The 13,389-nt window shown below is 33.9% G+C and overlaps 1 protein-coding gene across 2 annotated transcripts in view; it reads left to right on the top strand.

The window, feature by feature from the left end:
* Nucleotides 1–13,389, top strand: part of CEP112 (centrosomal protein 112) — a 728,584-nt gene that overhangs the window by 614,609 nt on the left and 100,586 nt on the right. Inside the window, exon 28 of one of the 2 annotated variants that reach the window (XR_012481125.1) lies at nt 393–12,136. The exons of the other annotated variant lie outside the window; for it this stretch is intronic. The gene's annotated coding sequence lies outside the window, so the exon portion shown is untranslated. Of the gene's footprint in view, nt 1–392; nt 12,137–13,389 lie in introns of those variants that run through there. 2 annotated transcript variants of the gene reach the window in all.

Here is a 13,389-nt window from a genome sequence, read left to right on the forward strand (position 1 = left end):
AGAAAAAATCATGTTCATGTTATATGTTCTCAATTTTTAAAGCATTTCTACATTATTTTCATGTTCATGTAATATTAAAATATCCCTTTGTACCTTTCCAATATTATTTTTACTTTTTTTGTATATGTCATTTACTAGCATCTTGGTTCTATGGTATTTCTCCCCCGGAGGGGGAGGGGAGGAACTAAAAGCCTATACTGTACCAGAGAAAATAACTTTTTCTTTAGATAAGAACAAAACTATAGCTATTGCTTAAAATTGAGATTTAGAATAAAACAACCAAATCTCTTGATGATAGCTAAGGTATGTGTTGTTGGGTCCCATACACAAATTTATAGAAGTAGAAAAAGAACACTTTGCAGAATAGTCCACAACATTATAATCTTTTGCAGGTATTAGACAAATTTAGTATTTTCATCATGCTCTAAGAATGGAAGCATGGGGCAAGGAGAAGAGCACTGGACTGGGATCAAGGGGCCTGAACTATAATGCTACTTCTGTCATCATTCACTTGTGTGAGTTCAGGCAAGTGACTTCCTTTTCTTAAGTCTCACCTTGAATTCTGAAGTCCCTTCCAATTCAAAAAAATAAACTTTTCTCCTCTTGAAGTAGCATGCATTAAGGAGAACAGCCTATTTTCATTGTTATATTTGCTGTTATTTTTCCAGTTGTTAATAGTTTTCAATATTATGTCAAAAATTTTAGGACTATATGATTGGTACACATCTCAAAGTAACTACTGATGATACTGATAATAGATTAAATCTTCCATTTAGAGCTAAAAGCAACCATCCAGTGCAACATCTTCATTTTATCGATGAGGAAAGTGATATTCAAAGAGGTTGTCATTTGCCCATGATCATGTAGCTAATAAAGATCAGAACTTAGATTCAAGTTCACTTTCCTGAACAAAACAAGGATGTACAAAGATACATGCTTCAGTATTCAGTGAGGTCACTCTTAATGAAAAGGTATAATATTGCTTCCATAAATAGATAGTTGAATATCAGCTCCTCTCTCCTTCAAATGCTTATATGCCCTTGCATTTTTATGCAGGGGCTATTCACCCCTTGATTTGACAGGGAAATTTGACATTTGAGAGGATGTGTCTGCATCTGGGAAAACAGCTGACTCCACAACTAGTTTTGGATGCACTGTGGTGTGATGTCCCTTTGTAACACCCTTAGAAAATGTGGGTCATGAGAGACTCTAATCATTTGGTTTACTGTAAAAGGACAAGGGCAGAAAGTTTATTTGAACTTTTTCAAAATTCTTTTCTGTTTCCCACGCCCATCTCTGTTGTGTACTGCCCAAGGATTAATTACTCTTTTTTGTACTTTAAATGAGACATGAAGATGATAAGGAAATAACCGGTTTTATAACCACTTCCAATGCCAGGGCTGACTTTAATACAAACAGTTCTCTGGGGCCATCCTTATGAGGCAACACATTTTTGAACAAGCTTATCTTGACTGGACCTAACCTGTTCCCATCTATCACTAGGAATAGAATGAAAGGTAATCCTACCTGATTATTTCTATTGCTATCACTTCTGGCCCTAGAAGTTTTTGCCTCTCTGTTGGAGAAGTCAGTATTCATTTGTACAGAATAAATTGAGGAAGAACATAGAACAATGGGCAGAAAGCTGACCTCAAAGCCAAGAAGGCTAAGTTCAAGTCCCAAAGCAGATGACATAACTAGTTGTATGATCACTTCCCCTCCCCTGGCTCTAGGCAATGCTCTAAGACTATTAGTCTCAAAAAAAAAAAAAAAAAAAAAAAAATACATTGATATCAATGAAACCACAGATCTAGTCTCTATCTCCATTCTTACAAATTGTTTGATTTTGTTGTTGTTGTTGTTTAGTCAAGTCCAATTCTTCTTCACCCCATTTGGAATTTTCTTGATAAAGATAGTGAAGTGCTTTGCCATTTCCTTCTCCAGCTCATTTTACAGATGAGGAAACTGAGGCAAACAGGATTAAGTGATTTCCCAGGGTCACATAACTATGTGTCTGAGGCCAAAACTGAACTTGGGTTTTCCTCACTTTAGGACCATCACCTTTCTTCCCCTTATAAATTATTACACTGAGTTAAATGATATTCAGAAAAGTAAAATTGTAACATGTGTTATTAAGAACCAATTAAAAAGATGTTTTCATTAGTATTAGAAGCATCATTTAGTCCTAGGTGGGTGATGGGAAGGCAAAGCTATGAACAGCATTCTCTCCAATCAAAGAAAAAGAAAAGAACTAATATATATCAGGAAAAAAAACACTAAAATTCAAACTCACAAAGTGAGTTAGTAGATTTTATTGCTATACATCATTTGAATTATACTGTGTTCTATTAGGTTTGGAGCTAGCATTTTATACAGATAGTTCTCTTCCATGAATAAATATGTTTGAGACAGTAGCATGCCATTCATTTTTATTCCATTTTAAGAGCTATGAATTAATTTGCAAGTACTTATTGGTGAATCTTCTGACCTCAGCACATAAATTAGTTTTTCTTTCGGAAGTGAGTGTGCAAGTCAGGGGAATGGCCACATAAAATGAGGTATGATTTTGGGTGTGGACTGTAGAAGTAGGCTACTATCAACAGAGGTCATTAGACAAATGAGTGTCTTAGATAAAGGTAAAGATGTTTGGATGATCACCTACATATTTAATAGAAAAGAAGACAATTTAATTTTTGAGGAAATGAATTCTAAAAATTGCCTCATTAAAAAAAGTGTCTGAGGTTTTGTCCTTCCTTACAAGTGGTGGAAAAATGTGTTAGTCACAAGAAACTTTTGGTTTACATCTCAAGCTATTATTCTTGGCTGGTATGCCCAGCTCATCCACCTGTGCATTCACCTGTCAAGAAATAATTACATCAACTTCTAGTGGTTGATGAGGCTGGTGTAACAGGCTAAACCATGATAAAGTTCTGGGATTACTAAATCTCTGATGGGTATTGAGGCACATAGAAGGTATAATTCATAGCCTTATTTAGGTGTGTTAGCAGTGTGTCCCTGAGCAATGAGCCCTTTGTAGGAGTTCTTAAATTGGAGTTCAAGAACTTGTTTTGTTTTGTTTTTTTAATTTTTTAATAACTATATATGAATATAGTTGGTTTCCTTTATATTTTATTTTGGGCACTTAAAAACATTATTCTGAGAAGGAATTCATAATCCCCAACAAACTGTAAAAAGGGTCCATAATATCAAAGGGATTAATCCCTGATTTGAGATATGGATTGACTTCTAGGTTCTATAATTTTCCCAATCAACATTGATAGAGGATGCAAGAAGGGGAAAGAAGGAGAAAAAGAGGAATCCACAGAGAGAGGGGAAAAAAGAGAGAAAAGAAGAGGGTGAAGGAAAGAGACTATACTGTTACTCATGGGAATTATCTATATGGTTATGCATTAATATGCATATAACAGTAGTGTTATGCATTAAAAGTGATTTCTTCTGAAATATTCTTGTATTTGCAATGATGAGTAACCTCATTAAAGGCAACTGTACAGAAAGTACACTACAAAACAGAGTTTGAATGAACAGTTAACAACTATTTTATTGAAGTACATCACAATTTATAGATGGCAGTGGTGAACAAGCCCTATTCTTATGAGCAAAACAGAAACAAAAAAAATATGAGAAAAGTTTCATATTTCATATTTCATTATTTTAATTCATAGTTTCTTTAAAAGTACTGTCTCTTCAGCTTTTATATTCATTTATTTTAAGTTTAACATTAGGAATTTTGTTCTTTAAAGTACAATATCAAAAAGTACAGAATTTGCAAATTACCATAACTAAAACGCATAATCGATTTTAAGTCAACTAACAGAAACTCATTTAAAATTGTCTGTACTTTTTTTTTTCCTAGTAGCTTCTTTGATAAAATCAGAAACAATTGAAAATATGCATTTGATCAGTTAAGACCAGGGGGGAAAAAAAGATAATTAGGTATGACTTTTTTTCCACAGTTTAAATAATTATTATGAAAAGTAGAAATTAAGAACTTGATTTGGGAAACAATTACATAATTTGTAATTTAACAATTACATAGGTCATAGCAAAATTTGAAAAATTAAAAACTTATATTCTAGATGCCCATGTTTTCTATTCTTTGCATTAGTCACTATGTTTATATCTCACTGTCTCTCAAAGAAAAGAATAGAATAGCACAATTTTTAAAAATGAAATGTCTTCTAAGTCTGAATACCTGAAAAATTTCCAGTTTGGATGACAATAGAATATGTGTTTTCCCCAAATGAACAGGAATGTTCTTTTAGTTCTTAATTTCCAACAAAGTCAGATGTGCTATCTTACACTAATAATCCCTACTACTGAGGGAAAGTCGGAGCTGATAGACTCTTTAAATATGAGAGTTTTGAACATTTGTGGATTAAACTGTTCTGATATCTCTTACTAAGTTTATCATCAAGATGGTGAACTGCTAGAAGTTAAGGCTCACCAGGTTGTCTAAAAGAGACAAACTATGTCAGAAATAGAACAGGACAAAGTTCTGTGCTGATCAGAGTAAGACCAGTCAAGTAAGTAAACTTTTTGCACTTCCAAGATAAGCAAGACTTTTTAAAAATTTAATAAAATATTTAAATCTTGATATTGAATAACCAAAGGCGTTTGAATTTTGAATTCTGTTTCTCACAGAACTGGAACTTAAGACCCCTACCTAATTAAATGTTATTTTTCTTTTAGTATTTTTCTTTTAAAGTTTGCCATCATAGAAATTAGCTAGAAAACTACCTACAAATAGATTCCACTATCACAGAGAATGAATTGATTCTTTGATACATGGGAAGTTTGTGTAGTTAATAAGCATGTGTTGATCTTTTATGTTATGAATAACATTGTTCTTTATTGTTCTATATCTTGTCAGATAAGCAAGTGAATTTGTCATGTATATATACATATATATATGTATGTATATATATCTTACTATTACATATGAAATTAGAGATGAAGGAACTCTTGGGACCCAATAATAGTTAACAAAATTATATTTTCCTTTTGTAATACTTTGAAAGGAAGCTATGCTTCTCAACTTTCTTGTTTGGTGAACTTCATCATCATCTTAACAGCATCTTAATCTGAAACAGGTTCACAGAAACCTGTATTTAAGATAATTTTTCCAGATTCCATGAAAATTTTGAGTGGAAAAACTTTTAAGTAAAAATAATTTTTAAAGGAAAGAAATTTTAGGTGGGAGAAAGGACTTGGATTTGATTCAGTAGGAAGCAATTACTTATCTTTGGAATATTTTACAACTACTATGATAAGTTCTACTGCAATAAAGATAATTCAAATTTCTTAATGTCCTATTTATTTTCATATCACTAAAAGAATATCCTTAAATGACTAACTTATCTTCTCAGGACTTTTTCTACTATGCTGTAGTAATCTTTTCACTTTGGAAGTTCACTCCACCCCTGGACTGCTTCTCATATTGGAAGTTTCCTCTGTCCCCTAGGCTTCTCCTTCTAATTGGCTGTTACCTCCATAACTTTCATTTTAAGTAGAACAACCAGGCAAATCATGTTTTCCTTCCTCCCTAGGATGTACTCATGACTGGTCTTCACTAGACCAGTCCTCATTTCTCTAAACCTATAGAGCTTCCCTCATTAGAATGTAAGCTCTTTGAAGGCAGAGACTGTCTTTCCTTTGACTTATATTTGTATTCCCAATAATTAGCTCAGTAAGTGCTATATAATAATAATATATAATAATAAAAACTTTTGGACTTAATTAGTAGACTCCAGGAAGAGTTAATTTTATTCTTTTGTAACAACAAATGCATATCACCGGATAAAACTTCGTTAGCCATATCATACACTATGAAAAATAGTATCAATAATTTTTTTTTACAGTAGCCCTTTTGTACAACCAAATGTAGATATAGATTGATACTTTAAAAAGAAAAGGGGAGTTAAGAGAAGGAACACAGGAAGAAAAGGAATATCCTTTCCCAGAAAGATTAATGTTTTCAGATAATAGTTAGGGAATATCCTAACAGTAGCATAGTTTCTTAGAGTAAAGAATTTAATTTTATATAGAAATAATCTAACATCAGTGGAAGTTTCTCCAAAACTAGCTTAATTTTTGTTTCATATGTTGACTGAAGCTGTCATTTACCTGATTTCAATACTGACATTGATCTACAGATATAAGAAAACTCTGCTTCCATTTATTTAATCTTTGAACACAGTGGAATTTCCAGCTTCTGCATTGTCATGTCAGAATCCTTTTCATAACTGATTATTTGACCCATTAGGTATTACAGTGTTTATATCAAAAATATATTTGGAAAAGGATTGCTCTGGAAGTTGTGTCATGGAGCTAAGAAATATCATTCTCCTATCTCTGTGTTCTTTTTCTAAGTCTGGAATCTGGAAGTTATTTTCTGTTTAAACTGGTATTTTTATGATATTAGGGAAACCTTCTCTAACTGAGTTCCCACTATGTCACCTAGTTTCATTCTACAATATTTATTTATACATTGTGCATACATTTGTAAGTTGTATGTTATAATTCAAACTAGCAAGATTAAAAACAACTTCCTTTGCTCTTAAACCTTCCAGGAATTTTCTGACTTTAGTTAGCTTGTATTTCAAGCATAACCCACATGTCAGTCATACACTAAATGCTGATAATGTACCCCAAAAGTTTACTTTGGGGAGTCTTACAGCTCATCTCTTCATACTTCTCTGAAGTCTTTAACACTATTGGGCTTCTCTTCTCCTTGACACTTTCATCTCTAGATGAGATTGGGACACTAAGTCTCCTGGTTCTCCTCCTACATATTAGACTACTTCTTAGGCTTTTTTGCTGCATTCTCATCCCAGTCAACCCCTCTAACCACAGGTGTCCCAAAGGGCTTTATCCTGGACCTTCCTCTTTTCTTCTTCTATAATATTTTACTTGATCTCCTCAGCTCCATGGATATAATTCCCATTTCTTTGCTGATGATTCTCAAATATATCTATCCTCTCTACTGACCTTCAGTTTTGCATCTCAAACTGCCTTGCAAATATCTCTAACTAGATGTCTAGTAGATTCTATCTCATATTTAACATGTCCAAAACTGAACTCATTATCTTACCCTCTAAATTTCCCCTTCCAAACTTTTCTATTCCTGCCAAAGGTATGACCATTCCCTCAGTCCTTCAGGCTTATACTCTTCAGTATCATTTTTAACTCTTCAGTCTCAGTCCCTCACATACAATCCATACTCAAATGTTTCACCTTTATAACTTCTCTCAAATATGCTCCCTTCTTTTCTTTGCTATTGCTACTGACCATGCTATTATAAACCATCATCACCTTGTGCTTAGACTATAGCCTGCTAGTGAGTCTGCTTGCCTCAGAGTCCTTTCCACTCTTTCTCTTCTCATCCTTCATTACACCACTATAGTGATTTTCCTAAAGCTCAGGTTCAACCATCTCACCCTCCTACTCAGTAAACTCCAGGGACTCCCTATCACTTCTAGGACCAAATACAAAATCCTTTATTTGGTGTTCAAAGCTCTTCAAATTCTAACTCTCCCTTGCTTCTCCAGTTTTCTTATGCTTTATTCCCCACTATATAGTCATTGATTCAGGGGTATTAGCCTACTTTTTGTTCCATGAACAAGATACTCTCTCTTGGTTTAGGCATTTTCTCTATCTCCCATATCTGGAATGCTTTCTTTCTTTATCTCCACCTTCTGTTTTCCCTGGTTTCCTTTTAAGGCTCACTAAAATCCCATCTTCCATAAGAAACCTTTCCCAACCCTTCTTAAATTCTAGTCTCTACTCTCTTTTAAATATCTCATTTTTATTCCAGGAATAGCTTGTTTTTACATATTTCTTTATTTTTTTTCCCCCATTAAATTGTGGGCACCTTGAGAACCCAGTGCAGAGAACACTGTGCCTTATACGTAGTAGGCACTTAATAATTGATGCTTTACTGACTAATAGTTCAATCAGACCTTTAGTGGCCAATCACTGAGTCTCCTCTTAGTTGCTAGCTATTGTGTATGTGTGTATTTCTTCCTGTTTTCAGTGTTTCCATCAATGCATGAAGGCTTCTCTCCAGTGAATTAAGTACATGTCCATGTCAGTGTTTTTTCGACTGACTTCCCTGTGTGAATCTGACCTCCTTTTTAAAGCCATGGCAGAAAACATAGCCCAAGTATATGAAACAAGCTGTAGAGCTGAGTCATTATCAGAACAAAGATATCCTCTTTGAGATGTTAGAAATAATTCATTTGCAAAGATAAAAGAGGGAAGGAGGTCTGATTCAATATATAAGATAGGCGTTCAGAATCTATTCATTCAAGAAATGTTTATTTAGCACCTAAGATATATACATAGTTCCCACCCTAAATGAGTTTATCCATTAAATCATATATTTCACTAATCAAAGTAAAATGTAGGATAGAATCATTGCCAATAAGAAAAGTGCTATGAGAATTCAGAAGAGTTATTTTTTCTGGTTAAGGGTGAGATGAGGGATAGATCCATAGAGTAGTTACCTTTTAAGCTGAACTTTGACAAGGGGATGGGATTTCAATAGGTGGAGATGAGAATTAGAAGAGTAGAGAGAGGGCATTTCAAACAAGGAATAGTATAAACACAGTTGTAAAAACATAATGAAATGCAGTGGGGAAAAAAAAAAAAAGAGAGATTTAGTGTCAGATAAACTGAGTTTGAGACCCAGCTCTGTTTCTTACTATTTGTGTAACAAGTATGTTGACAATTGTCTAGGACTCCATTTCTTCATCTATAAAATGAAGGGGTGATGATCTCTTAAGATTCTGCTCATTTCCCAATCCTATAAACCTAATAGGAAAATGTTTGATTAGAGATAAGAGTGTTTGAAGGGAAGTGACATGAGATTAAAACTTTAAAAGTAAATTAGGACTAGATCACAGAGGACTTTGACTGCCAGACTAATGAAGTTACTGTAATGAGCTAGAATGTCAAATGTATTCAAACTTCTCTGTATTCCTGGTCTGAGTCATTTTTTAAAAAGAATCTTAGAAAGGGACTAAACAATGACTATTTCTTCTTTTAGTAATTTTGCAACAGCCTGATGAATATGGAAATATGTTTAGAAGAATTGTACATATTTAACCTATCAGATTGCTTACTGTCTTGGGGAGGAGGTAGAGGGGAGAAAGGGAGAAAAATTTAGAACCCAAGGTTTTGCAGAAGTGAATGTTGAAAACTATCTTTGCATATATTTAGAAAAATAAAATTCTGCCATCAATATAATTGGGAAATCCATTTATCCAAAATACTAAAAAATCTTTGATAACATAAAGAATTACAAAATATCAAAGTTTAAAGGAAACTTGAAGGACATTTAAGATACCCTTTTACTCTATGAAAAAAGCTCTCTTTACAGCTTTTTTGACAGATATTCTTTCAGTCTCCTCTTGAATACTTCCCAGTAACAGAACTCATATGATAGGTATTTAGAATACATTCATTTAAGAAATATCTATTTAGTACCTGTGATACACAGAAGTTAACACATTTCATTTTTGGACTACTAGGAAACCTTGTGTTTAGTTAAAGTTCATTTCTTTATATTAACCTGTTGATTCTTGTTCCCCTATATGAAGCAACACAAAATTAATCTACATAATCATCTTTCAGCAAATACACAGAGAATATGGTTTTTATCAATTTTTTTTCCCCATTGCCTTCTTACTTCAGACAACTGTGATTGGCACCAATTTCTAAGAATGCCCTTTAATTCTGTTAAATACTGCATTCAACTGATCTATTCTCATAAAAATCTGTGGTTGATCATGAATTCCTCATACCCCTCTTTTGAAAGCATTGGAATATCTTGGGGAGCAACATAAGAAATAGTGACTTTTCCTAAGGCAGATCTGGTATACCACCACCAGCCCATTATTATTAAAGAGTTTCTTTCTCTTTAACAAAGGGCATGGTCATGGTTAATTCATATATTTCATGACTATACTTCCAAAGGCAAAATCAATATGAACCTGGCCCTTTTAATCAGCTCCATCAGAGTATGACCCTAATCTATTTTGCTATGTATCTTAAAGGCCTGATTCATTAGCAACAGCAGAACCTTCCAATTCTATAGCAATACCTAATATTACATGTAGATCTGGCAATCATCTGCATAGAAATGGTCATTGAATCCATAATGAGATAGGGAAGTGAGATTGAGAAGAAAAAAGTGCTCCAATACAGAGAGAGTAGGAGACACAGGTAGAGGACATAGAATGAATAAAGATCCAACAAAAAAAATTTAAGGAGCAAGCATATAGGAAGAGAATCGAGGGAATATTGGGTCACAAAAACTCAGAAGAGTGTATACAGGAAGAGCTAGTATTCAACAGTATCAGATGCTTAAAATGATGAAAATGGAGGAAAGGCCATTAAATTTGGCATTTAAGAGATCATGAATAACTTGCAAGAAAGTAGTTTCAGTAGATTGATGGAGTCAGACACTAGAGAAGGTATAGAATCAAGTGAAAGGAGAAGAAGTAAAGATAATTAAAGATAGATCAATTTATCTTATTTTTTAAAGTTAGGAGCTTCTCATAGGTCTAGTCACCCTATGATAAGTATAACGTACTCCATCTCTGGCCTGGGCTGGTTTACTCCTCCACAGACAACCTGGTGGCCCCTTATTCCGAGGACTTCAACATTTTAATGTGGTATAAATACCTAATAAGCTTTAACTCATTGTAAAGGTCCAATATCACTGGTGGTATCTAGGGGAAATGGTGCTTCTGGAAAGATGAAGTAGTATAGAACAGGGAAAATGGGAATAGAAAATCAATTAGGGAAAAAGTAGGAGGATTACCTTGCTGCAGTGAGGGTACAATTGAGCTGAACACAATTATACCAGAATGCAATTTAACCAGGTCAGAGTAAAATGGAACTATATATCTCTTAATCATGTCTTACATAGCAATAATCTTTTGGACTTCCATGCTACACTGCTGGGTGATACTGTGCTTACTAAAACCTCTACAATTTTTTTTTTTTTTTTACAACTTTTGCTTACCTATACCAAACCTATATCATTAACCCTAATCATCTTTCTTCCCTGTTACTTTTTCCCCTCCCCCATTGAAAGCCCTCTCTTACAATAAGTATAGGCAAATAAAGCAAATGTGTATGTTAGCCATATATAGGAAAGTATGTCTCATACTTTATCTCTTTTATAAGAGGGGAGAAGCATAATTCATCATTAGTATTGTGAATCATGATTGCTGATCACAATGATTAAAATTTTTTTAAGTTGGTCATAGATGTAAGTTTTTCAAAGTTGTTTTCCTTTTCAGTGTTATAGAAAACTGTAAATTGCTCTAGCTCTTCTCACTTTACTTAGCATAAGTTCATGAATCCTCATGTTTCTCTTAATCCATCCCTTTCAACATTTCGTACAACACAATAATTTTCCATATATACACATATATCATAACTTGTTCAACCATTCCTGAGTTGACAGGAACCTATTTTGTTTTAAGTTCTTTGCAACAACAAAAAGGTAACCAAAAAATATTTTCATATATATGGGTCCTTTCTCTCTCTCTTTTTTCTCCCTCTTTCTTTGTGGTATATATCCAGCAATAGTATCACTAGGTCAAAGAGTATGCACAGTTTGGTGTCTTTTTAGATACAGTTCCTAGTCTTGCTAAACCTTTTCAGGGCTCCTCATCCACTTTTGGTGTCTGCCTTTTCCACAACTCTCACCTGTGGCTCCAAGAAGCTATAGCATGTACAACAACCATATCCCAGTAAAACTGTCTCAACAGACAAACTAAACCAGGTTGAGGGTAACCAATAAGCCCCATACTCTTGGTAAATTAGGAGATGTCTACTCCATGAATGTGAAGGCAGAATGGGTAGATGAGAATAATTTGTTTAAATGGCCCTGAATGTGGTTGAAACAGACACTGTGGAGCTTGGTCAGACATTGAAGACACCAAGGTCATCCACTGAATCCTGAGCCATCACTGCTCATCCCAATTGTTATCTTGCCACCCTTCTTCTCATACATTTCAATGATAAGAAATAGCAAATTCTACTCCTTTCTTCCTGTTTACATTAATGTATTTCTTTTATCCTCCCTTCTATTTCTTACATTTAAAACTTGGAATGGAATTGATTCAATTCTAAGCCTCTGTTTTCCTTATTTAATTCTATCAATATCTTTTGAATACATTAAGATTATTAAAAAAAAACACTTTTTTCTTTCTACCTTATTAGAATATTAGCACTATATCATCATACTACTCCTTCCAAATCCTCAGATAACTTTATCTCTCTAGGTTTCTCTTAACTCATTTTTATGTTTCAGAAACTTTTGAAAGTCTTTTCTTCCATTAAAATTCCCCTATAAGCTTATGCCTCTCTCTTCAAGGTAAGTGTCTCCTGTAGGACTGGCTATATATCTTTTGCCCTTTGAAATATTGTATTCCAATATCTCATCTTATGCTAAAAGTCACATGATCTTGTAGTGATACTAACTGTAGTTCTTTGGTATTTGAACTGCTTATTTCTGGATGCCTAACAATATTTTGAATTTGATAATAGAGATTTGAATTTTGGCTATGTCATTCCTCAGACATTTCTTTTCCCTAGGGGTTCCTTTCGGGAGGTTTTCATGAATTCTTTCTATCTTTTCCTCTAGTTCTAATAGGCCTAAGTGGTTTTCATTCATGTTTTTATGAAATATAGAGTTCAGGATTTTTAAATGTTAGTTTCCATGGAGTCCAATCATTCTTAAATTTTCTCTCCTTGCTCCTTTTTCCAGATTAGTTTTTTGTTTGTTTGTTTCTTTGTTTGTTTGTTGAGGCAATTGGGGTTAAGTGACTTGCCCAGCTTACACAGCTAGGAAGTGTTAAGTGTCTGAAACCACATTTGAACTTGGGTCCTCCTGAATTCAAGGCTGGTGCTCTATCCACTACGCCACCTCGCTGCCCTGCCCCTAAGTTTTTATTAAAATTATATATTTTTTATTTTCTTCTCTTATTTTTGAATCTTTCAATTTTACTATTATTTTGCTGCCTGTAAATTAATTTCTTCTTGATTTATTCTAGTTCCCATTTCCCAGAGCTTCCAAAAGTTCCCATCCTTGGAGTTTTCTTGGAGAAGTCAGCCACTCTTTCTTCTTCCAGACATGTAATCTTCTAGCTTTACACATTCACTACCCCTGTCTGATCACATTGGGAAACTGAGCTTTGCTGGAACTGACTTTTCTTATCATCCCCTTTCCTATTCCCTGAGACTTCTGGATGATTTCTTGTGCAGTTTGAGAGGGAAAAAATTTCCTTCTTGGTGGAAATAGTTTCTTATCAGATTTCTTGATCATTATTAAGTCTCTATCTCACCTTCAGG

The sequence above is a fragment of the Sminthopsis crassicaudata genome, chromosome 4 (genome assembly GCF_048593235.1).
Source record: "Sminthopsis crassicaudata isolate SCR6 chromosome 4, ASM4859323v1, whole genome shotgun sequence".
NCBI classification, from domain to species: Eukaryota; Metazoa; Chordata; class Mammalia; order Dasyuromorphia; family Dasyuridae; genus Sminthopsis; species Sminthopsis crassicaudata.